Genomic DNA, 27,026 nt, shown 5'->3' with positions numbered 1-27,026 from the left:
CCTTTACTAATTCCTGCAGGGGAGTTACCACAGGTTTGAAGACATCCTTCATTTTCTCCTGCATTGACTCTTTTTCCATCTTGAGCAGTCTACATTTAAGACGAATTAAATTACTTGCTTGAGCAATCTGACGCAAGACTTCTCTTTCCTGATGACTTTTCTGCATGTTGATACGACTAGCTCTGCAAAGATGCTGTTTCTTCTCCGTCAATGATGTTGTATTTCATTCCGTTTTCATGTTCATAAAATTGTCAAATCCCTTCCTGTATCGCCTATTGTCGAGCTCTCGGTCCTTGTTGATGACTGCAAATCCATACTTATCACCGTTCCAACATGTTATGCACTAGATTTTAAACCGTGTGTGCGACATATCGGTGTTTACATGATCGTTGCATACGTGCCTCAGATTCATCTCGTCTTGCTTGAATAAGACCAGCAGGTTGGTGTTATTACGCACGAGATGCTTGGGGATTCGAGCGTAAGTCTGACAAAGATAGAAACAGTCTACTTCATGATGTCTACCCATACAAAAGTATGCACTTATGTTGTCTTGCTTCTCGCACGCTACGTCATCGAATACCATGATAGAGTCAGGTTGCGCTTCGTTCGGTGCAATGACTTGCTGATGCTCGTTGAAGGGGAAGTACTCAATACCGTTAACACTTTCAAGCACTTGTCTCAGAAACATGTTTTTCGGTTGATTGAGAGATTTTGAGTAAACGTATACGTTTTTAAATCTCAAACCGTTTGGCTGGGTTATAAGCGTGAATAGAGCTTTGGTTTTACTACAGTTGGATGGTTCACAGAATACTGCACGGTAACAGGTTACCATGACGGTTATTCTGTTTTGTATTTTTTATATATTTGTCAAGGTTCATCACCGGCAGCGTGATAAATTGTTTCTCGAATGAGCTCTCGAACGCGACTGATCGGATAAGCTATGAATACCTCGTTTTTAAACACTTCCCCTCAGTTGATGAGCAGACATGATTGTGCTGATACGTCATCTTAAGCGATCTCCGAAAAAGCGATCACGTGGGAACGGTTTAGTAAATCGCATCATCAACAAACTTCCGATCAAGTTGCACGTTCCTGGTTACCAATATTGTGGTCCCGGTACAAAGTTGGCAGAACGGCGCCCAAGAGGCGATTCCAGTATCAATCCTTTTGATGCAGTGTGCAAGGAACACGATATAGCTTATTCTAAAAATTGTCAGAATATTCAAGCTAGAAACGTTGCGGATAAAATATTAGTTTCAAGAGCTTGAAAATGGATTTATGTAAAGGACATTAAATTGAATGACAAACCGACTATTCGGACTGTCGCTCAAACGTTGAAGGTGAAGACAAAGTTAGGCATAAGATGTCAGAACCCAAAGAATGTTTCCTTGAACAAAATCATACTCGCAGCAAAACAGTCTATGATTTCGAGTCACGACGCGCAAACAAGCATTAAGTCTACACTCAAAGGTGCTCGAGAAGCTGTAAAAAAATAAGGTGATAAGTGAAAGTATAATAAGTATAAGTAAAAGAAGGTTGGCGGATTTCTACCTTTTTTCATATCCATTTTTGTCAGTCTCAGCGTTACGGGTGCGTTAGCGGGGGGTGCCGCGGCTATAGCAAAGGCTGTAAACGATGCGAGCACAGCTGAACGAGAATTGGAGGAAACCAAATGGCATAAAAAAAAGGTGGAAGTGATCGCGTTAAGTAAAAGTCTCCATCTTAAACCGTACAAAAAGGGTTTCGGTTTTCATCTTTCAAAACACCAAGTGTAAAGCTACTGCGCCGAGTTTTGACCAACCGGGATTTGCAGAAGTATGCAAAAGTCATGAAAATTCCCTACTTCTGACGTGTTTTCATCAGCAACGAAATGCCCAAAAACGGACCGCATAAAAACGAGGCTGCTTTCGACAATCTTGACGATAAGGATGGCCCTGGGATATACTGGGTTGCATATAAGAAACGCGGCAACGATGTCGTATATTTTGACAGTTTCACTTATCTTCAATCTCCGTTAGACCTCGTGAAATATCTCGGTGTTGGTAGCCTGAAGTATAATGATGAAAGATATCAGGATTACGATACATTCGATTGTTCGTGTATCTGAAATTTCTAAGCGAGAAGCTATATAAAAATGACACGTAATTCAATAATGTCAGTCCAACACTTGCAGTCATGGATGATTAGTTTACGTTAAGGACGTTGTATGCAAAACATCCTTTTCGACAGATTTTGTTAAAATTTTGCTCGAGTTTTAATTGTAATATTTCCAAATTTCTTGCCAAATTTCAATACGATTGACCACGTCGTTTGAGAATAAACCGAATTTGAAAATCCGAAAATTAACACAGGGCTTAGGGGGAAAATCCGCAAAATACCTGACAAAATTCACGTTTGCATATGTAATTGGAAAACGGGTCGATAGAAATGCTTGAAAAATTAGTATCATCTTATTCAATAAATTTTGGATCCATTAGAATTTTTTAATATTTTTCCACCACGTCGTTATCTCGTAATTAATTCCGAAAGTAGGGAAAGTTCGTGAAGATTGCATGAGGAGAATAATCCCGAGCAGTCAGCTGTTCCAAACTGGCAACGACCGAATTTTCGTGTCGTGCGTTAGTATTGTCCCCCGCGTTCCCTATCCGTGACAGGGCTCTACAGCTGTAGTGGGTACAGACGCGGCGATAAATATCGTTCTTGATGCCAAAAACATGAACGATTTCGACTATTTTTTTCGCTTTTCGGAACAGAAATTTATTTTTTACTATTCTTATCGTGAATATTTCGCAATTCTAACGGCGTCTCAATTCAATTTTCAATAAAAAAATATTGCATTCACTATTTCTTATAAAAGACGACGTCACAAACTTTTTGCTCGGATTTCGCATACAACGTCCTTAACTATATCGGGAATGTCTTTAATTCTGAAAAGTGCAATATCTTTTTCCGATCGAATTTGCTCTAAACAAAAATTATGTCTTCGGTTTCGTTGAACTGTTAACCTTCAATTCTATTCCCAACGTTGACGACAGTTACAATAAAATACACATAGCCGGTGAAGTAGTCACCATACCTACTGGCAGCTCCGAAATTAGGGATATTGAAAAGTATGTTCAAAACGCGCTAAAAAATACCAACATTGAAATCAGCGTAAAGCCCAACAATAATACGTTGTGCAGCGAAATCAAATGTAACCACATCATAAATTTTGAACCTGACGGTTCTATTGGTCTACTTCTCGGATTTACACCACGCATATTAGCAACCAACCAAACTCACAAATCGGATATGTCAGTAGCTAATCTTAAAGTCGACGTGTTGCTAGTCGAATGCAGCATTACAACGGGTGTCTACGTCAACGAGCGCAAAATGCACACTATTTGCGAATTTTTCCCTATCGTTTCGTCGACATATAAGATCGCAGAAGTGCCGTCGCACGTCATTTACCTTTTGATCACCATCAAGACCATAGATCACATACAGCTTTGGTTAGTCGATCAAGACGGAGACCTGGATGATTTTTGTGGAGAAGCTATAACTATGAGACTGCACGTCAAATTGCAATAAAAGATGAGTATTGTATATAACAGATTATCCAAAAAGAGTTATATCAGTAAGTCAGCATATCCCGATAAAGTCAGTCATCGATCGATTCCCGAACCGTTAACACGTTGGAAAGTAGAGTTTCTGATAGCTCTGGGTTTGAAGCTGACATCTTTTGGCAAAGAAATTTCAAACGATTAAGATTTCGATTTTGCTATTATATTTCGTTGCCTGCTACGTACCATGGAGAATCTGAACATTCAAACGCCTGTCATCTTCGATAAGTCAGTCGCACATCTACAGATACGTGCGCACAAACCTTATGCGTCATCAAGTTTCAACGACAGTGATGAGATTCGCTTCACCATTCAAGATCGGAATTCATGCACATTCCTGGAGTGTATGAGCGTGCGTGAGACGGAAGCGTGTGGGTATGCGAACTAGGAGGCCGGGGCGAGATGGCAGGGTGTGTGTGAGAGTGGGGGCTTTTCAAGTCTCGGGAACGCTCGTCGCTCAGTCTATGTACACATCTCATAATAAACACATGTATATCGAATTCCGTGTCTTATATTCAATGATAGATTGACCAACTGGCGACGAGGATAAAACGAATATGGGCTACAGGCTGATGGGCGACAAGACAGGGAAAACCTAAAACCGCCTGCATCCAAGACTTGTCGAAACGACAAGTCCGCGAAGAACGCAACAGAAAGGAAATTGAGTGGGATGAAGGTGAAATCGTTGACAGTCTACGGGAAAAGCTAAGTGCAGCAGTAAAATGATCAACGGCAGGGCAGCAACAGGCTGCGCAGAGTAGCGTAGAAAGTGAAACGGAAGACGCGAAGTCAGTAAACGACACGGATAAACAGAAACCAAAAATGGAATCCGAAGCCAATTAAATTTCCAACTCGGAGTATAAAATTGGGAACAATTAGTAGGGCGGATTGGATTATACTTCGTAGCAAATGAAATTACAGACGAAGCAAAGAAAAGAGCAATTTTGTTAACAAAAGTGAGTGCGGACACAAATGCGGCGATTCGGAAAGTGTGTGCTCCAAGATAGCCAGCTGAAACGTAGTGGGAGAATATAATCGAAAAAGTAACAAAATATCTGAAGCCGAAAGTGAACGTACAGGTACTGCGGGATCGAGTGAGATAACGCATACAGCTCGAACATGAGACTATCGTACAGTTTATAGCCGCTTTGCAAGAATTAGCAAGAGACTGTAAGCTTACAAATGTAGACGACGCAGTAAAAGACTTGAGGTTATGTCACAATTTGTTAAAGGATCCATTTGTGTTCCGCTAATTCCGCATCTATACAGGTGTGGATCCAAAACCTACAACGCTTTGCCGATCGATGTGGGCCTTGAAACTTTACTGACGATTTCGAGAACCGTTTAGCTTCAAAAATTCTGCGGATTCGTCGTTGTTAACCTCCCAACGTCACGCTCCCTTGCTCACTCACGGTGGAAGAACCTTGTCGAAGCTGAGTTTTGTTGAACTGCCTGAATCGAGCCTACGTCTGGATTTTGCTTGATGCATGTTGGTAATGATAGAGCGTGAGATTTTTACCGATGATGTTAAAAACAACGGTTGCTGATAATGGTAACTTTACTATATTAAGGGTAGAACACCTAATTTTTTATCGAAGATGGTATAAAAGTAACTCGAATTTAGATAATTTTATCAACAACGATGGTAACGTAGTGCGCAAAACAGACGATTTTTTCCGATGATCGATATGATGGTAACGCAGAGCGCAGAGCAGATGAAGGTTGATAACGTTAGTCTCGGTCGAGATAACCCCCGCACCCTTGAAAAAGTTTGACGCCCGAACTGTGTCGGTGAAGTAGGGATTTGTATCCAGTATAAAGGCGAAGATAACTTTCATGACAAAATATAATAAATAACCAGAAGAACTCGCGCAGCGCGCTCATGGTCTAGTATCTTTCAACTGCTAATTGTGGCAGCACAAAGTGAGTGTTTAGACGACATACGGAGTGACCGCTGGAAACAATTTTCGAAAATACAAAAGTTACATCGTGGGTAATAAATCGCATCAGGTGTCATATAATCTTCGTGTTGTGGGACTCATGCCGGTGATATCGAACTGACCGCAGCGGAAAAACTTTTGAAAATACGTTCATTTGTTCACTGTTCCGATTATTCAGTACTTATGAATACGAATCAGAAAATTTACAGACGATTTACGTTTAAATATATATACATATATATATATATATATATATATATATATATATATATATATATATATATATATATATGTGAAAGTGGTCATTATGATGTTCTGAGCCTATTACCGGGAACTATCTTTTACACATATCTGTTGATATTACAACCAATTCGTATACAAAACATGACACAAGTTGAAATAGAATTGGATGTACTGGTGATTAACAACCGGTAAGATCTACCGTATATTTGTTATATTAGCAGTGGAAAAGTGAGGTGCGCGAAGCGCGCAGGGGCGAAGCACTTAGTTGTATACAAACTGTACATAAGTAGCCTCTGAGAAGTCATTCTACCATTCTTGTGTTTAATACATATTCGAAAACGCATCTGTGACATGGGTCCCGTTAGCGCCGTGACTGACCATAGGATGTTCATGTACACAACTAGTATATCTAAATATTCCAAAACTCGCCTCTAGAAAACTGAAGACTATCATCGCTCTAAACTCTTTGACTATTACTTCAATGTGATCTGCCTGTTCACTCGTCCGATCGGCTACGGGACAGCGTCAATCAATTAACGAGGCTTCTCCCATAGTCAAAGCAAGTAACTCACCTTATGTACGTAATCGTCCGGTAATTTTACGTGGTAACATCTAACGAAAATTAGTAAAAATATTACTTATAGGACGTATAATATCTAATAATCTGAAGAGACTAAAAATAAGACGTTCGGAAATATGAACTAACAATTTTTTTAACACGAGAAACTATGCCGGACACGATTTCCCGATGTATAAGACAAATTATGTTGCGTCATGTGCGCATCGAATAATTTTTGTAAAAACATTTATTTCATTGTTACCATCACTATTGTTGGTTTTAAAATGTCATTCTGTTTTTTTCTTTGGTTCCACTATTTGAAACGGTATGATGTTCTCTGTGCGTATCTGGACGTAAACACAAACGTCTCGTTTAGAGATCAAAAAGTGCAGAAAAACCATCCAACACAACTCGCCCCAACTGACACTTCTCAGAAACGAAACAAAGTAAGAGAAGAACTGTAATACTTGTATGTATAATATTTATATATTATGTATTATAATCATCCATATCGTTAATTCAATATTATTGTGATCGTACAATTATATGTTTCATATATAGAATAAGATAATTACAATGTGATTGTATCATGTAATGGAAATTTTTCTCATTTCATTATTTTTTTTATCTGTTCTGAATTTTTTTGCTCTCAGCTGAAAATTCAAGTTTACCCTGAGAGCCGGTAGTTCAATCTAATTCATATTTCACGAGTACTTACAACCCGCTGAGATTTGAAACTCTGCACTATAACGAATATATGTATGTATATACGTATCTATGTATACATCCATATTGTATGCATATTTTGGTAGAATAAAGTTAGTTTCCTGAATCTGAAAACTGAAGATCGATTGATTAAACTTGGCAGAATGAGTTTTTGTTTGCGCATGCGCAATCTTTGTCATCTTTTCATGCGAGTCATTACTCTGTGTACTATCTGCATATAAGATTCCATGTAATGCTATTGTCCACAATTCAAGGCTCAATCAGCGCGATTCTAGTAACAGCGTACTAAGTTTCGTGTTAACTCGTCAAACAGGAATTTGAAAATGTTCACTCATCAAATAGGACAGTTTTTCCAGGCTTAAGTCCATAGGGATCCTCTATCCCGATAGTATTAATAGGCAATATGAGTCTATTTAGGTCAAGTTGATCGTAAATCGATCTTAAAAGGCTTGGCAAACTTATTGTTAACTGACCGATGACTGTTACGGGTAATCGTAAAAATATAATCTCAATTCGCGATTTGACGCGGAAGAGTCATACATCTCATGGCATGTTTTACATAAGTTGACTTTTATGCCTTACAGAGGAAAATGCTGTCGCGATGCGGTCCCTCGGTCCAATAGAGTTCAGTTATTTATTAGCACATGCTCCGGCAGATACTCAGCCTACTAATTTTTACCGATTGCTCTGGTTAAACGTGTACTAGTTATTTTCAAAAGTGTGGTTGTATTTGAATGTGCATGAAGTTCACAACATGTCTATAATAATATAATCTAGTCACCGAATTCTAACATTATTTGATGTATATAATGCATATAGGCCATACAAAGATTATTTCAAGAAATTATCAATTATATATATCGTAATTATGAAATATGCATACGATACGGTATTTATATCGTCTATTGTTGATACAAATCTGTTCTATAGGCTGAAGTTAGCACAATTTGTTTTCTTCAATACCTGTTCGGAAAGTTCGTTGACCAAAGCTTGTGGAGTGTACGTAAAGTGCGCTATTTCTGAATAGTACAGTAAGACGCCGTTGGCGCATACTTACAACTGAAACGTTCGATATTATATTCAAGTTCTTTTTGGCACATGCACGCTTTCAAATAACGCAATTATATGTACTATGTCATAGAGCGTCAGTTACTCCTCCAATTTTATGCATTTTCAAATCAAACTTCCCTTCAACCGTGTTCAAAGAAATAGCATTTCTCACACGTGCGAATAAGTGTCTGGCTCGTGTGCTGCCTTCACGCTGGACTTGTGCGATTACCTCAGTCGTATTCATGCGATCGCAGTTTTTACATTGCGGCTCACGCCGTAATCTTTACACTCATTGTCAGCGTAAACTGCCCACTTTCCACACTTGGAACACAACTTATTATTTTCACCGTACATTCCATTACTTCACAAACAAATGCAGTTACTAGAAGTACCACTAAGTATAATCGAAATCTTCTGTTGTTAATGCGTATTTCATTGAATTTTTCATAAAATTATTTGTTACTGCATTATTGGGCTCATTAGTTTTATAGTTATTCGGATAATACTTTCCTTGCACACCATTTGAATATAAAGTCGTATGAATTTTGGATTTTTTTATTCAGGGGTTCCAAGATCAAAGCGGAAGTTTGTTACCACAGCCAAACAAATACATAGACTGACCGACAGTTTTTTTTGCAAACATGTTTTTCGGACACTGGAGATCCGAAAACATAAATTGATTCGTTCGCATTAGATAAAGTCATATTGGACCTAACCCAATACTTTTCCTGAATCGCCGTAGATAAGGAAAAGTGAAAAGAGCGAGTGAATTGATGAGTCTCCGTATTAGTACATTTAAAATCTGGATGCAAAAAGGATATAAAAAAAGAAATTGCAAATGCTGAGTGAAAAAATTAGGTGGAATATAAACTGTCAACACGTATCATGTATATTAGTAGATATTTATGCATACTTAGTCTATATAATACCGTGACCACACTTTATATCTATCATTTGAGTACATACATTTAACATATTATATATTGATACATCTAATGAATGTCTTCGCTTACCCCTAAATTTGCGAATACGATAAATATGGTATAGATACTCGAGAAATTTATTTTTATTACACTTGCATTAAAACGAGCTTTGCGTAGCAGTTTAGCGAGTGAAAGCAGCCAATTTAATCTTATAAATTATATCCATAGGTTTACGTATGCGCAGTCCACATATGCTTCACTTTCGTCCGTTGTGAAATCACTTTTGTCCCTAAGAACAAGAAATTGGCCACTCGCGTCGCGCGAAAATACTACGCAAAACTCCACTATTTCTCATTTGCTTGTTATAAAAACTATTGTTTGTGACTCAAGGCAAAAGTTGGCGATCACAGGTTGTTTGATTGCCGCACTTGCTTCGCTCAGGCGCAAACTTCACACTCGTCGCAATCACCAACTTTCGTCCCTTGTCGCGCAATATAATATTTTTGTCTCACTTGTGTTATCACCTATTTAGGACTTTTCGCATGTGTTTACATACACGTAATAATATTTGGTTTGTATAATGTTTAGTTTTTTACTAGGAATAATAAATATCACAAAATAATTGCGTTATCATTTACACCATGTGAAATTTTACTTTATTTCTTATAATTTGTCATTTCCTCTTTTATCTACTTTCCTTCTTCAATATATAAGTAGGTATGTTTGTAATATTACCATGTGAATAGCGTGCAGATCACGGAAAACATTTTTCGTACATACACGAGACAATTCTTGCAGAAAAAAACGTGATTCGTCAAATTTTCGTTTCATTCGTGCATTCACGAATATTTCGTAAATATGTATTCTAAACAAAACAGCGTGGCAAAGAAAAGGAAGTAAGTTTTTACCCTGCAAAAATAACTTGGCCATTACCCCGTCTTAAGAGTGTGATATTTCTACCGCGCATTGTACGAAAGCTTGTCCAATCACGAATATAATGTGAGTACGTATGTATTAAATTGGGGTGTTTTAGGAAAAAATAATTTGCGAATTTTCACCGTAGCACCCTCTGAAAAGTTTGTTTGGATTTAAAAAAAGATTCTCTTAAAACATGAGCGTTGTACGTTACATGTAGGATGGCGTTCATTCGGCTTTTCACTTTTTTTGCACATTTTTTTCAATTTTTTCCAGGTTTCCGTCTCATTGTGTATTGGAACATTCGCGGGCTAATTATAATATAATGCGGGCGTTCCGCGTAGCAGCCAGCGGCAAGAAAGAGATAGTTATGGTTTACCCCGTCCCCACTTTCTTAATACCTGGTGACTACCTCATCCAAAAACATTGACCGTCAGAACAGAAGACTGGTCATGGCCTAGGCTGTGACGCTAATGTTTGCAGCTCAGAATATAGATTATCTAAAAATATCATTTGATTTGCAAATATCGGTATGACGGTTTACACCACGGCCAGTTTCCTGCACTGATGGTCAATGTTTTTGGACGAGCTAGTTACCACGTATTGGAGAAATGTGGACGGGATGCAACGCTCATTTTTCAGTGCAACTTTCTTTATACCCAAACAACCTTTTAAGAGGATGTTACGGTAAAGATTCGCAAATTATTTTTTCCGGAAACACCCTCGGATGTATGTATGTATGTATGTATGTATGTTTGCATGTATTGTAACGTTTGGGGTGTTGCTAGTGCTACTGGCTTGTGCAACCTCATTGGAGTGTGTGAGGTTTGTGTCCTTGATTTGAACGAATTTATGTTAATGAAAAATGGAAGGACCACCTATTTTAATAGGAAAGAAAAGTTATAGGTTATGCCTACATGAAATACCCTTATTTTATCATTGCTGCACTGTCACAGACTTATGCATTAACACCGCCCAAACTGCATTCCATCACTGATCGCAGACTTGGATCGATTAGTTAGCGTTCCTCTATCCCTCCACAGAACTGGGTAATAGAGTACCTAACCTGTCGTTCCTAAGCCGTTGAGTACAAGTTTTTCTATCTATAGACCAGGACGTTAGCCGTGGCTGTCCATAAGACTCGGGATCCACAAACAAATATCATCGGACGCGGATGACTAGTTGTTGTACACATTCATCTCTTTCACTGTAGTTGTAACAACTTGTCCTATTCGAACTATATGAAAATTGATCAACTGTGTCATCAGATAAGAGAACGAATTTGGTTGATGCTAAATTTCAATTAAACTATTGGATTCTGGCCTTTTGGCTTCACGTAATTTTACAAACAAAAAATATAATGAAAATCGATATAGGAAAAAAAAAAAATATAACAGAGGAAAAATCATAAAAGAAATGACATAAACTAAATTTTTAAATTATCGTCTAATATTCTTCTACGATTTACGTTTAGCGTTCACTCTGTTTAAGCTGCGAGATTTGGAACTGTTCCAAGTAAAAAGATTGCTCCAATTCATTGCCTCGAAATTTTGACTATGTCATTCAAATGTAAAATATGCTAAATTTCCTAAGTGCAAATAAACTTTTCAAGAAGCAGCTGAGTCATCGAACTGCCTCACGATAAGTATAGCTAATTATTGTCAATGAGTTGGAGTCAGATAGACACTTTGATGCTAGCGTTTTGTGTTTCGTCACTGCACTGCCACTGCTAACGTCGATGAAGGAGAAGAGACTATTTTTTGGTACTGGGACACAAACTTAGTCGTAGTACGGAGTCGGAGTCGGTACACGTACAAAGCCATGCACCTCTTGCGCTCGCACACATAGTGCCGACCAATCAGACAAGCTGTACGCACTCACGATCACGATACGATACACACCTGTAAAAACCTACTTCGATACAGCACTAGCAGCTGCTGTTGACCATGCCTTAGCGGAACGTTGTACCAATGCTAGGCTAACGTTGAGTTTTGAGATCTCGGTGGATTATTTTGTTTAACACGTACCAGGGAGCATTGGTGATAGTTCTGAGGATTTTAGATTGGAATCTCTGGAGAATTTCGATGTTGGAATTACTGGCTGTTCCCCATAGCTGAATGCCGTATGTCCATATTGGTTTTATTATCGTTTTGTAGATGGTTAGTTTATTATACAGCGATAGCTTGGATTTTTTGCCAATGAGCCAGTACATTTTATTGACTGTCTGACTTTGTATATAAACAACTCAAACACCGAGAATGGGCATCACTGGATACCTACCCAGAATAGGTTAAGGTATAATGAAAGATAGCGTGAATGCCTAGTATATAACGCGTCCGTTCCTAGCTCGAATTTTTTCCGTTATGCCGAGTTTGCCGGAGAATATGTATTCGACGAATTGCAGTTAATTGTAATGTTACGTAAAGTATGATATAGTGTAAGAGTCAATATGATATTTCTTACTGCACATTATTTTATTCTTTGCGAACATAACGTGGTGAACGTATTATCCACCAAAACCAAACGTGTTCTATTTGGTCACATTGTTTTTTTTCAAGTGGTGAACGGTAAAATTCACTTTATTGTATATTTATTGGTAACTAATACTACGAAACAAAGTAACATCTCTGATAAAAAGTTTACTATTTTTTAGCGGCATTTTTTGGTATGGGAAGCGAAAATGGTCTACACGAGCATATATCACCCCGCCCTCTGAAATCGCGTGGAAATATTTGAAAATAGATCGAAACTATGATTTTAACGTTTTTCGTATATATCTTTTTTCCTTTCGTTTGTACAGAGAAAAGGTCGAATACATTTTTTCAGTCTTTGAAAGGTCTACAAAACTAGACATTGCGAGTAAAAAAATATTGATGAGATCAAAAGTTATTGGCAAGAAACCACTAATTAATTAATTTTAAATACATACTAATACAGTAAGTATTTATCACAATAACGTCTACGTGTTAGATTTAAGCATTGTTTGCCACAGAAAAATAATTTGTGTGGAAGCTGAAATCTATAAGTTGAACAGTTCGCGACTTATGACCTTATAAACAAATTAGCTAAACATCGGCCTGTACAATTCTGAGTGTTATCCGACATTACGCTCATTCTTTTAATGGTATATTTCACAATAACATATCAGAATCCATCATTGTATTTAAAATAATGCAATTTTATAACGAAAAGATTTTTTTTTAGACACCCTCAGATATAAAATTGAACTAACCCTTCATTCAACATTTTTTGTAACATTTGATCATAAATATATGAGAGCATGAAAAAAGCTTCAATTACAAAAAAAAATTGTTGAGATTCGTTGGAAGTAAACGGAGTCACAGGCCGTTAAAGTTAACGACTTGTAGTTCGACAATTTTAGCGAGTAGCGCGAAAAACATGTGACCATAATTGGAATACGGAGTACTTACATTGTCCTAGGTATTGAGTGTTCGGGAAAAAGGTAAGTAAGTTGAAAAATGTGAGAAAAGTCAGCGAAGCGCTAGTATTTCGGTGGATAACGCTCAGCGGACAGGGTGGGGGGAGCTAACTCGACGCGGAAAAAATCGCGATACGGGCGTTCGATTCAACGGCGCGACTTCAGTCGCACTTTTCTCAGGATCTGTTTGCAATGAATAAGTCATTTTTAAAAAAATCAGATATTATTCAACGATGGGAATCGAATTTCGTAACGCCAAATTGCAAAATTTATAAAGCAAAGCCGTCACGAGCACATTAATTAAATATACATATAAGTTATAATTTTCTTTCACCAGGTCAATTTTTGTAATTAAAAGTGAGTTTAATCTATTTCTTGAATGAACGGAAAAAATTACCTTTCAATGTTCCCAGTTACGTTCACACTTATGATAAAAAAATTACACTTAACTAACATATGATACATTAATTGTATATGAATTTACAAATACAAAAAAAAAACGATATTCAATAAATTTATTTCTCTTTATTGCGTGTTTGCGTTACAGTTCAAAATACCAAGTTGTTTGGAAAGAACGTAGCAGCCACTTTCTTTGTCGGCTAGCGATGTCGAAGGAAAAAGTATACGAATTTTGAGTAGGATCGGGGGTCGGGCCTCGAGTTCAAAAGTACAGATACAGAGGCAGTCCTGGCTTGGCTCTCAAGCAGTTTGCTTCGCTGTAGCTGCTGAGTACTAGAAGTAAATTTGTGACTGTAAAATTAATGCGTTCATATCAAATTTAAAAATGAAAATTACTCATTTACCACAAATAGTTCCTGAGAAATGTACGACTAACGTTGCATCGTTGAATTAAACGCCTGTATCTCGATTTTTTCCGCGTCGAGTTAGCTCTCGCCGTCCTGACCGCCGGGCGGTATCCAGTGAAAATACCAGCGCTCCGCTGACGTTTCAAACATTTCTAACTCATTTACCTTTTTCATAAACACTCAATATTTTGTACAATGAAAGTACTCCGTATTTCAATTGTGATCATATTTTTTTCCGCTACTCGCTTAAATTTGCAAACATCAGGCCGTAAACTTTAACGGCCTGTAACTCCATTGTTTGCCAACGAATCTCAACGAATTTGTTTTCAGGCATGAAGCTTTTTTCATGCTATTTTCGTACTCATAATTAAATGTTACAAAAATAGTCTGATCAGCGGGCAGTTTGTTTTTGCTACTAATGGCGTATTAAAAAAAATTCCCTTTGTTGCAAAATTGCGGTTTTCTAAAAATGGTTATTTGTTCCTATATGTTGCTGTAAGAACTACCATTAAAAAAAAAAAAAAAAAACAGTGTGACGTCGTATAACCGTCAGTATTGTACAGGCCGGTATTTAGCTAATTTGTTTGTGAGGCAGGCCATGCGAGTCGTGAACTATTCAACTTACAGATTCCAGCTTGCCCATGAATTATTTGTCAGTGGCAAAGAATGATTAAATATGACGCGAAGATGTCATTGTAGTAAATATTCACTTTATTACTGTACATTTAAATCGACGTAATTAGTTGTTTTTTTGGCAGTAACTCTTGATCTAATCAATGTTTTTTTAACTAATGACGTCTAGTTTCATAGATCTCCCAAAGGCAAAAAAAAGTATTCAACTTTTCTTCTGTACAGTCGAAAGGAAAAAAGATATACACAAAAAACGTTAAAATCGTAGTTTTTATCGATTTTCAAATATTCCCACGCGATTTCAGAGGATGGGTTGATATATGTTTATGTACACAATTTTTTGTGCCTACACCAAAAAAATCAGCCTGCTCCAAGAAAATAATGCGGAATGGTCATATTCAGCCTCTATTTCCTGGACTTATAGGAGTCGAGTGACAACGACTTAGTAAGCAAATCGTATCTTAGCCTTTTTTCATATCACACTGATGTGTTTTCAATTGTGCTTGTGTGCAGTGTGTTTTTTGTGAAACGTTTAGAAACTAGACAAAAACACTGAATATACTGACAACTGCTTCGCACTCGTTTGAGGACATGGCACACGTCTGATGTACAAATAAAATATATCCCATAGTTTTACACGAAGTGTTCGAACTTGCTTTAATTACCACATAAGCACTGTTAAAAACACCATCATTTTCCACAGTAATGATGGGTGCGCTAAACATCATAAACTTGGATATCACTATTCAATTTATGAACTGTAAATTCAACACCGGAATTTTGAATTGTATTTGTTAAACCATACAAGTTGTGTAACTTTATAGTAAATGTATATAGATTAATAGCGGATTGACAATTGATTCCAGTCACTTTTTGTGAGCACAGACATCATTTTACCAACTTGTCAGTAACTGCAATCGTTGAAAACACATCTTAGATCAGATAGAAAAATAACCGCATTACTTTTTCCTACCCGGGTCCAAAACCCGTTCGCTTGCAACATTTGAACTGCTATAGTCATACGACCCACCACCTACGCTAAGCGACGATGTCGTATATCGTGATTTTATTTATAGTGTAATTGTCATAAATTGAAAATTCAATTACTCATTCCAAAATTCACATGGCAATTCTTTGGGCTTTACTGATATATGATACTCTCAAGTGTTTTGTATTAAATTTATACTTGTACAAGTTGAGTGGATTTGCAAGAAAATTTCGGAATTTGCAAAAACTGTTGAGAAATTTTATGAATACAGTGTGCTTAATATATTATCAAGTGAAACTAAAATTCGTCGGAGTTATTCCGTCGGAGAATGTAGTCGTGGTAAATTCAAAATCAGACTACGACAGTATTTAAAGTCCACATGAGTGATTTCCGAATCTGCTAATGAGATATTCAAAATCGCAGAGTAAAATTAATAGAGATGTGCATTGATTGTTTTTTCCATAATAGATTTTTAATTTCAACAGACTGTAATCGAATTTTTTCGTATATGTATCACGTAAATTCAGCAGCATGTTTAGTAAATTCCAAATAACGTACAGTAAATGTATGGTAAAGGACCCGGCAAAATGCTTATGGAAATTGGCTCGCGGTCGAATTGGTTGGATTTTTAGTATGTTATCGTAGATATACTTCCAGTCAAAAGTTTCTATCGTCAAAAATTCCAAAAATCAATAGTTTCCGAGATAAAGGTTTCGAAAGTGTAGTGTATGTATCTTAATATCTATGGATTACCAGCTTCCTGCCTATCTTCAAGAACCAACCTTGTAGTTTTTTGAGTTATTTGTTTGATTTCAAGTCTCCTTAAAGCTTTGTAATTCATGAATAGCACTAAATCCATAGAATTCAAAAAATCCGAACACCTTTCTTCTAAAGCTTGTAACTCGGAATATACTGATTTTCTGGACTTGTGTCGACGAGAACTTTTCGTCAGGAGAAAGTGTACCATAACATATTGAAAAATAAGCCAATTTGACCAGGAACCAATGTCCATAAGGATTTTGCGGAGTCAATTACGAATACAACATATTCACTAAAATAATTTGGTAAATTTAACATACGATTTGCTTCTATCTAGCCAAGCCCAGTTGAGAAAATTGATTGCAAATTGAATGAGAATGCTCAATTATTCACTTTAAACACCAAATCAATTTTGCCGGACTTTCTAAAGTAAATGCGTGGCAAATTTATGAGCATTTTTAACAGTGTGGCCTAAGATTAGTCAACCGTACTGTCCCTCAGGATTGGGTACCAATGCTGTCCCAAGATTGAAAACGGCGACAGTAACTAGGACTGTATTTAAGCTGCATTATAGTACCGTACCAATGTCTCATTGTCAACCCAGCACTGTAACGACGTTCTACACATGCGCAGCGTTCGCTATACTAGCCTACACATCAACCTATTTTCTATAACATACTCAATCTACCCGCTAGTCTTTCCATCACTAACATGCAGTAACGTGGTTTTCGAAAACTTGGATTAACATATTGCGTCGTGAAGCATATTGTGCAATTTTTGCGTCGACTCTAATAAATCGGGCAACAAATACTATACGTAGGATAAAACTGGGAGACATTGGGCATTCTAAACCACTTCCTCTTCTACCGTATTTGAAATTTTCCCTTATTTCATAGAGCTATTACTCAAACTGCAGAATAAAAATTCATTATGTCAATATTCTCTGTACACATGGTAATGTATATGGCAATTTTATGAGCCCTAATGTCATAAGTGTATTAGCAATGTTCATAAGTTTCCTTCTTATATTTTTTCCGTACTCTCACATGAATTTTCAGCGTTAAAATCTCGACGTGTATAGCTTACCCATTTTTTGCGTGCGTTCCGTAAAGTAATTGTTTCTACGACAGTACCAAAAACGAGTATTGGAGTATGAAAAAAAGTACACTTTTACGTCCTCGTACTGAAAAATGATCTTTTTTATCCTCTGATATAAAAAAGAACTTGTAAACTTTACTTTTGTTACATAAAGTATCGTGTGCACTATGGAGGGAAAGAAGCCCTTTCTGTCTCGCGTGCTTGTAATATTCGTCTTCGACTTCTGCAGCTCTCGAATACGAACAAGTGTTTAGCGTAAGAATGCGTACTTCACCTCCATGATGTACTATCTACTATTTATCTAAGCAAAAAAGGTAAAATACGATAAATAATTTTTATTTCTATGAGTGAAAACTTCTTCAGGCGCACTATGCACATCTTTTCCTGTGTAGTAGAAGAGACAGAACCGTTACGTTGGGCTACGTACCGCTCATTTGGGTAATCTCGGCTCGAGTTGACTTTAACCAAGCGAGAGAGAGACAGTCAGTGCATCGCTGCTCAAGTTGAGTTTACCCAAGTGAGCGTTACATCAGAACGCGTGATGCATCAGTAATAGTCAGTGTCTAGGAAAATACGGTGTGAGTCGAGCCGATAAATAGATCTTTGTTAAAGTAATTTTTGACAATGATTGATTAATATTTTTCTTGAAGTATAATTTAATATAATAAGCGTGTGTTTAGATATAAATTTGACAGAATTTTGTTGTATATATATAATACATAGCCCATAAAATAAGTTCACACGACAGAAGCGAAAACTTATACGACATTTATAATCCTAAGTAATATATATAATCAAAATGGTTCAAATTATCTATATTACTTAGAATTATTAATGCTGTAGGGGAGAGTGGGGTCCCCTGTGACACGGGGCACCCTGTTCCACTACCCATATCTCGTTTGCCTCTAGTGGCAGAATTTTGTACTATTAACCTATTATTCGTTGTCTAAAATCTGTCAATTCCATCCAATTTCCATACAGTGAAAAGTTGACATCATGTAGAAAATCAACAACATAGATTCAGGCCTACCGAAAGCTGGCTTTTGTGCCTTTTATAATCTGTCTTCTTATCCATTGCCGTGGAGTTCTTGTGAGAATCTCCTTATGTATTATTAGCCATACATAAAGGTAAGTGGGAGTAAGAGTAAATTGACCTGAAAATGGTTTTTCTGTCAAATAATAATCAAAACATTATCAACATGCAGAGAGGTACATTGTGACAAAATTTTATGGGGCTCGTTGTGCCAATCCTATGGTAGTGTATAAATGTGATTTTATTTCTCACGTATTCGAGTTGAATGACATAAATCTAAATCCAAGCAGACACGATCCAGAATAGAAAAAAGAAATTTGACCGAAAAGTCTTCGACGCTGCTACGATGGAGGCTGCTGTTCGAAAAGTTATCGACAACGACTGGAGCGTCCGTTCCGCTGCAGCAGCATTAGAAATCAACAGAACGACTCTACAGTGATACTTTACTAAATACAAGACGCTTCCAACAGATGCACGACAGGGCATGAATTTTGCTCCAAATTTCCGGACCAGAATTGTTTTCTTAGAAGCTATTGAGCTAGAGTTGAGAAACTATTTACTCACCGCATCGAATATGCATCATGGCTTACCTCGTAAACAAGTCGTGGCCTTAGCATATCAATTAGCTATTGATAATAATTTAAATTGTCCAGAGTCATGGCATCGCACAAATCAGCGGGTGTAGATTGGATTTTCAATTTCATGAAAAGAAATCCAGATCTATCCGTCAGAAAACCAGAAGGGACCAGTCTAACTCGGTCAAGTAGTTTCAATAGAAATACAGTTAACCTGTTCTATGATAATCTAGAAGCAGCGTACAAGCAGCTGGGAAGTCGTCAACTGCTTCCATTTACAGCCTAGGCGATATTGCATTAACAACAGTTCACAATTCATCGAATGTAATTGCACAGAAGGGTGAGAAGCAGTTTGATCAAATGACATCCGGTCACAGCATGTTGTTTTATTGCTGCGAATGGAAATTTAATTCTTCCATTCTTAATATTTCCAATCAAAAATTTCCAATCCCATATGCTTCATGGTGCTCCACCAAGTTCTGAAGGAGCTGCGAATCAAAGTGGTCGGATGAACGGTAAAGTATTTATCGATATCTTGAAACATTTTCAAATACATGCTCAAGCATCCGCAGACCGCAAAGTCGTGCTGATTCTTAATAACCATGATTCGCTCATCATGATAAGTAGTTTGAATTTTTGTAAGGACAATGAAATTATCCTGTTGACCCTACCACCACATACTTCGAACAAGCTTCAATCTCTAGATCGTACGATTTACAAGTCATTGAAAAATTCTTTCAACACAGCCTGCAATGAATGGATGATAACCAACCCAGGAAAATCTAGATCTATTTATCAGATTGCGAAACTTTTTGGTATCGCCTATCCAAAGGCATGTACTGTTCGAAACGTAACGAAGGGATTCGAATCGACAGGTATTTGGCCGTTGAATCGCGATCTATTTCATGACGATGAATACCTGTGCTCGTATGTCACCGATCGACCTGCTCCTACCATTGAAACGAATCAGGCCCTAAGCATAGATTGAAATATCAATGATACTTCAAGTAATGTTAATAAGAATGATGTGAATAATAATAATGTTAATGAATTCATGGATTCGAGTACTAGTTTTGATATTGATGATCCATTTGTTTTTGATGCAGTTGATGTAGTACCTGCAAGCTCAGCAAGTGATGGGAATAAAACTGATCCCGCTCATCACGTGTCGCTGTCGCTCGTTGCTCCATTGGTATTTGATATCGTAACAGCTCTTGAAAATCGTATTGAGCCGATTGTTCTCGACATTCCAGTTATAGCAGATGCTAAGTTATCAGTTATTACCTGTGAATCTACTTAGGTTCCACAAGATTCACTGAAAATTAAACTTGAAGCCAGAACTAAGTCAAAGATTGAATGTAAAAAAACAACTATATTGCCGCAAGATATAAAACCATTTCCAAAGGCTGAACCTCGGAAAGGAATCAACAGAAAACATAAGAGTAGCGCGATACTAACTGATACCCCTGTAACAGATACTCTATGTAATGAAATGAAAGCTAAAAAGTTTAAAAAAGAATTGATATTAGAAAAGAAGCTGCAGAATAAGCCAAGCCAAGAGAGAGTATGCACAAAACTCAAGTTATATGATAATTTTGTCAAATAAATTCCCGCTAAAGAATTGAAAAGCCAAAGGAGTGAAGAAGGAATCTTTACCGAGCATAGGCGAAGAACCAAAAGTTGGTAAAAAAAGAGACCGCCCCGAGACACAAAGGAATGCTGAAAATAAGGCACCTCTTTTTTGATGTGATAAACAAACACTTGAGCCTGTTTGTTATTCTGTACCTGAGTACGTTTCAGACTGAAGTAATTAAAATCATTCATCATAGTAATAAGTTTGAAGTTGCAATAAGAATGAAAAATCTTTACCTGAATAGGTTTAAGGTCAAATCGAAAGTGAATGTGTATTTATTCGTATTAAGTTTTACTTTAACTATCTCTAACAAGCTAATAATTTGAAGTTCAAGAATAATCATAAGTGATAATAATATGTTAAGTTTTGATTTACCACATGCTGGTTTCGGTTACTGTACTCCAAAATACTGTACTTGTACACTATTTCGCGTATAATATGTAAGATGCTCAGAGGTGTGCAATGTGTGTTAAGTTTTAATGGAAAATATAATAGGTATAGTTGTACTAAGTGAATAAAAAAAATGTCTGTAGAACTGCTACGCAGTAGGTTCGTATATTGAAAAAGGTTGTATTATTTCTATCATTTCAAATGAAATATATATCAGAGCTATCCAGCGCTGTCCAACGGGTACTCAAAAATACAATAAACAATTAGTGAAACTCAATGGATTAGGTATGTGCCTGTTTTTCCTACATGGCACACAGTGCCCCACGTTTCACAGTATATGTCACATTCTACCACACATCATGGAACAAGGTGCCCCACATATGAGGCAGTTTGTGCCATTTACACTCTCTTGAAATTCGGTAATGTTTTATTGTTACAGCAACATTAATTTGTTTATTGACTTTAATTTATATACTCGAATATCTATATCATACAATGGATACTGAGATATGTTCAGTTAAGTAGATAAACAGAGTGAAATTCTAGATAAGAAAAACGTGTCACATGGGACCCCACTCTCCCCCATAAGTTTTCTCTTCTATCGTGTGGTCTTAAGTACTCACGCTGCTTCTTAACTACATTGCTACAGTTCTAGGTATATATATATATATATATATATGGGGCAGTCCACGTCGATTCGACCTGGGTTTTACCTTTGACCTCTTGGATTTGGTTCGCGATTTTTTCTATGATTGTTCTCATTTTGAGAGGTACTCTGTTTTTTAATATATATATATTGTAGAATATCACAGTGATATGGAAACGTAGGCATTTCAGAGATTATCAAAAGTTCAGTTGATTATAGATTTCGACATAGAGCAGCCTCTCTCAATTGGCCCGTTTGCTAGTGATCTGGTATTGTTTGCAGTATTGTCCTATCTGTGATGCAAACAATATCCTGAAGTTATGAGGCTAGTATTTTTTCCACATAGCCTCAACAGCGGTATCTGATTGAGAGGCCACCATTTGATAGATTTAGGCTTAATAAGACAGCAATGCTTGTACATTAAGGCTCTAAAAAGAGCGAAAATACGTAATTTTTGCAAAATCGTATATTTACAGATATGTGGGTAAATCTATAATATTAATAATTATCATCAATAACGTTATTAGGATATTTATATTTTACATAGATATATGTATCCTAATAATAATAATCTACATATCGTTTTATGTCATACAGTTTGACGCAGATTATTGTATACATATCGGGTTCTTTGCTTACATAATAATGACTATATATACTAAGAGAATATCTTGAAAGTTAACACTCGGTCACAGCCGACTCGGCACCACTTACGTTCTTCGTCTGTTTTTCGTAGGCTGGCCATTCCATATTCAATTTTAAACTGCGAAAGGCCGACCTCATATTCTCCATGATATTCTCTCACAATCAGTATATATTTATTTGAGATCGGTTACAGGTGTAGAAATTAGGTACCCTGTGTAATATATTTCCGTGCACAATATTTGCCCTAATCGTTTTACATCACTTTATGATATACATGTATGTATGTATTACTCGAATCAATTGCTCTTAATCAGAATCATCATTATTGAATATTTGCGTAAGTATTTTATATATATATATAGTACATATATGCATATATATGTACATATATATAGAGGGTCACTTATTGTCTGCTGAACACGAGCGCGACTGACGTATCGTTTGACCTGGCGCCGCATGAGCTGCTCTCTGTTCACCCGGGTCTCGAATTCAGCAACAAATTCATGACCATGTATGTCTTATACAGAGTGAATTACCAACGACTACGAGACTACGTGGTCCGTCGTCTGATAACTTTTAATCCCACGGGCTACAATCTGACAGCTATTGTCTATTAGGGTGACCAGTCGTAATAAATTTAAATGACACCTCACCGCGATATATGTAACCTTAAAAATCTTGACAGTTAGCGGTGGCAGTTGTCCTCAATTATCTACTGTAACAAATTTGTAGCTCACATACATTGCGGCGAAATGACGCGCGGTCACCCTAAACTCCAGCCACGTTCGGATTATAGCGCGTGCACATTAAATTTTCGCAGATGACAGGCGATGCAGTTACTGAGACTTTACTTTGTATGTCGTGTAGTTGTTTTGATCATTGACCAGGTGTTAAGACTATCACTGTCAGAACGTAGCGAGGGAACAGGCTTTAAGAGACCAGCGAGCCCCTCTTAACGCTTATACGACACACAAATTATGTGTAGCATGTCTCTTAGATAACCTCTTGAGACTAACGCGATTCTGAGTAAGGGTGTGAGGGCCCAGCACGACAATCATACCCGGACCAGGTACCTCAGTCGTTTTTGAGCTATTCGTCTCTCCCGCCGTTTTCGTTGTCGTGGCTACACAAAGCAAAATCGACATAGATCGATTTGATTTACTTGACCCAACTTTGACTTTCCTGAAGATTCCCGCCAACTTATGAGCAATTTTCTCGTGAAATCTATGGTGGGCACCGATAGACTCTTTTGAACTAAATGACCGGTGTGTTTGGGTCACGTCTAGTAGTTTTGACTTTGAAAGGCTCTTCACTTTTCCATCCGCCCACCTTATCTGTCCAGAAGCCATCTCACATAGTAAGAAGGTTTGTGACGGCCAACTATGAGAAGAACACTCTAGAATCGACACAACTTAATGCGTCGTTTGTGTGTCAACCAAATACTGCCCGCGGTAATTGTAATTGTTTCTCGCACAGCGTTCGGTCAGAGGTGTTGATTCCACAGCGATCAGCTCAGAAGTGTCCGCTCTGCGATTATCCGATCAAGAGTGTCATGCTCGGTTTCCTGATTCCGGTTCTTAACACGGTTTGCGCAAGCACGCGCGCTGTCGTTGTTATGGATCAATTGCCACTGCTACAATTACCCTTACTCTCATAGCTACAATAACAACTTTGATTCAAATGACTCGTTCGAGACTCATCCACTCTTTTTCTCGTTCATTACCGAACAATAGCGCATGAATTTCTCTGCAAGCTATCCGGAAATATTAAGACAAATACATGTAATTCTTCTTCGAGAACATACAGCGTCTAATAATATAAATACAATTTTTTAACCCTGTGCAACGATCATATTTTTCACCTACTATTTCTTTTTTTTTGTATCTATTCTTATAATTATCGTGATTAATTTCATTTTTTGTAAATCTTTTTAGGCGAGTAAGTAGTTAATGTATAGTTTTCGGTATACATGCATAATAATAATGGTATGCATAAAAATAAATAATACTTAATAAATTAATACATAAATGCGTGTATGCAATAAATTTAGATTTGTGTATATGCATGTATGTGTGACCATCTGTACCTATAATATATGTAAAAAAACCATCGCATATTCATGTATATATAACATATGTACGAATCATTATCATCTATTTATGTGTCCTTTAATGTACTTACTGTAATTATACATATATTTATCATATGACATTTGCCCACATAAAAATGCGAATGGATGGAAACTTCGTGATATGGATCATATAACATTTTGTACGGGCATTGAATGAAAATAAAACCGTGAAAATAGAATTATTCGCGGCACTTTTCGTCACTATACAAGCCAGTTCAATCGCGGAAACTACAATAAAGTGTGATCAAAATCTTTTGTCGTTATATTTCTTTTCTTTTTGTATTTCTTCTTAAATGATTTTATTTCCTTGAAATCAATCTGTATTAAATTTTCTGTAAACGTCATATGTACCGTGTTGGAGTCATTTGAGTTTCATGAATTATTTTGATAAAAGCATACGGTCAACGGAAACAGAGTATGGCTATTTTTATGCCTATCGTGTGATTATGAAATTGTTTGAAATTAAGACTTTTTCCTCCAGCCGTTCTCGAGATCGTCACGGGAGTTTGTCTGGGCAAACGGACAGACTGTCAGCCTGACAAGCAACCTGATATTTTTTCGCAAAAGCTGTTCTTCAGAGACTAGAGGTCCAAAAACGTAAATGATATGAGAAAAAAGTCATTTTTTAACAAAATCAATTTTGTTTTTCCTACATCACTATATGTGATGAAAATTAAATCACCCCGTTTTAGCTAAAAAGCTTAGTACGTTTTTACGTGAGGCATGATCATATACTGCTAGTCTTCGTAGTGCGAACAGTATCCTGTGCAAATTTCAGCTGAATAATTATGTCCACAAAACTCTGCACTCACATTTACGTGCTGACCAAACCTCAAAAAATTCTCAGGATTTTGATTCGAAATCGATAGACTGTATTTCAATGCCCGCTACACGGAGAGAAAAATCTGAGAAAAATCACCCTGCTGTTACTATGATCGTGATGTAAAAGACACCTAATGTAGTTTTTACGGTGCTGCATCAGAAAAATGCGGCGTCACATTTTAAATTTTGTGCTGCCGAAATACATAGTTTCTAAACAAGGTAGTGATTTTTTTCATAAAAACCTATAATTTTTGTAACATGCATCAATAAAAAATGCATTAGGCGTCTTTTACATCACGATTATAGACACCAGGGTAATTTTTCTCAGATTTTTCTCTCCGTGTACTGTATCTCCAAAATTCATGGAGTAAGCGGCTGCCGTCTGTAATTGTAAGCCGGAAGTGGAATTTGGCGAAAAAGATTATTCGAACATCTTCGGAGTAAGAATAGTATCCTGTGCAAATTTCATGAGAATTTGTTCGGTAGTTTGATTATAATCTTGATTTCAAAAAATCAGGGATCACGTGCATTCACTCATGAAAATGCTTAAACACGAGTTCTAAGGTGCCAAACATGCTCCCTGTATGGTTCGAGACTTTTTTTTCACGGTCCAATGTGGTGAAAAAACTGCCTTTCTTTCAAATGTCTTTTGTGAATGCGAAAAAAATTAATCTTTTTAGAATTTCGCGCAGAATTAATGACTAGAATCTCGATCATGAACTTTCCATTACTTCACATTTTGACATAGATATGCCGATATTTATAAATGATTGCTTTCTATAAAATAAGTACATATAAATTTATCTTGGAATGATGGAACAAATCAACTGCTTTTTCTGTTTCAGTCATAAATTGAATAGCTGCAGTAAGGTAAAATGAAATGTCTGTTGAAATACAAGCACTGAATAATAATATTTAGAGGTTCCTTATCGCAATTTTCAATTTCCCATACATTTAACGTGGTGAAAATTGTGTCTGTTACTTCCCAATTTTATAACTCGACAACGGATGAACATAAAAAAAAACACACCCAAGATATAATTTTGTATAAAGTAGAATGAGCTAGTAAAAAGATACGTAATCGTAAATCTACTCATTCAAAAGTTATTCAATGTCAACGTTGAATTTTTATTTATTTTGCATTTTTTCAAATTCAGACTCTTAGGATTTGAAATTATTGAAGGACACAATTTAATAAGGAATGATATGCTCTACAAAGAAGGCCTTATGACATTTTCTGTCAATTCTGATAGTTTTGCTGTAGATCTCAAAGAAAATAAAAAATTTCATGCAAGTTCAACTTTAACACCCGTTGGTGAGCCGTAAGATTCGAAAGTGAAAATCAAAATTTTTCCCATGTCGAATGAACGGTAAATCAAAAATTGGGATAGGGAACTTCTGAATGTTATTATTGGAGGTTTAAATTTAAATAACAGGCATTTTATTTTACCCGATTGTAACTACTGAATCTGT

General features: G+C 36.8%; 1 protein-coding gene across 1 annotated transcript in view; it reads right to left on the bottom strand.

Annotated features, from left to right (window-relative positions):
* Fife (regulating synaptic membrane exocytosis protein fife) overlaps positions 1-27,026 on the bottom strand; it is a 2,091,151-nt gene that overhangs the window by 425,374 nt on the left and 1,638,751 nt on the right. The gene's annotated exons all lie outside the window — the stretch shown is intronic.

Source organism: Neodiprion pinetum, chromosome 7 (genome assembly GCF_021155775.2).
Source record: "Neodiprion pinetum isolate iyNeoPine1 chromosome 7, iyNeoPine1.2, whole genome shotgun sequence".
Classification (NCBI taxonomy): Eukaryota; Metazoa; Arthropoda; class Insecta; order Hymenoptera; family Diprionidae; genus Neodiprion; species Neodiprion pinetum.
Note: the sequence above shows the minus strand (reverse complement) of the source record. Positions and strands in the feature narration are given on the sequence as shown.